Source organism: Carlito syrichta, unplaced genomic scaffold, assembly GCF_000164805.1.
Source record: "Carlito syrichta isolate Samal-C Ts95f unplaced genomic scaffold, Tarsius_syrichta-2.0.1 Scaffold324527, whole genome shotgun sequence".
Taxonomy (NCBI): Eukaryota; Metazoa; Chordata; class Mammalia; order Primates; family Tarsiidae; genus Carlito; species Carlito syrichta.
In genome coordinates this window covers 1-817 of record NW_007268623.1, presented here as the reverse complement: position 1 = coordinate 817, position 817 = coordinate 1, and the positions used below count along the sequence as shown (strand labels likewise).

The 817-nt window shown below is 37.8% G+C and overlaps 1 pseudogene; it reads left to right on the top strand.

The window, feature by feature from the left end:
• Positions 1 to 212: 212 nt before the first annotated feature.
• LOC103277434 lies at positions 213 to 809 on the top strand (annotated as a pseudogene).
• Positions 810 to 817: the final 8 nt, after the last annotated feature.

Here is an 817-nt window from a genome sequence, read left to right as displayed (position 1 = left end):
GATTTTTAAAAAAGGATATATCCATATAGTATGCCTCGGGAATGCAAAACATTTTATTTGGAGGTAGGTCTTTCAGGGTTTGGTTGCAATAATTAAATATTTATTCACCAACTTACTCTCTGTTGTAAATTGGCCAAAGGAAACCTGACTGTGGACTCTGATTCTTCCTAGAGACTGCGTAGGTCTCAGGCTATTCAAAGAATTACCCAAACATGGATATCAGACCAAATCATAACATTTATATCAACAATATGAATGACAAAATTAAAAAAGAAGAATTGAAGAGCTCCCTCTATGCCCTGTTTACCCAGTTTGGCCATGTGGTGGATATTGTGGCTTTAAAGACCATGAAGATAAGGGGCAGGCCTTTGTCATATTTAAGGAACTGGGCTCATCCACAAATGCTTTGAGGCAGTTACAAGGATTTCCATTTTATGGTAAACCAATGCGAATTCAGTATGCAAAAACAGATTCTGATATAATATCTAAAATGCTGGGCACTTTTGATGACACAGAAAAGAAAAAAGCTAAAACTGTGGAACAGATTGCAACAACTGCAAACAAAAATCCTGGCCAGGGAATGCCAAATTCAGCTAATACCCAAGGAAATACAAAACCAAATCCCCAAGTTCCCTGATTACCCTCCAAACTATATTTTATTCCTTAATAACTTACTAGAAGGGACTAATGAGATGATGTTATCCATGCTGCTTAATCAGTTCCCTGGTTTCAAGGAAGTACATTAGGTACCTGGGAGGCATGACATTGCCTTTGCTGAATTTGAAAATGATGAAAAGGCTGGTACTGCCAGGGATGA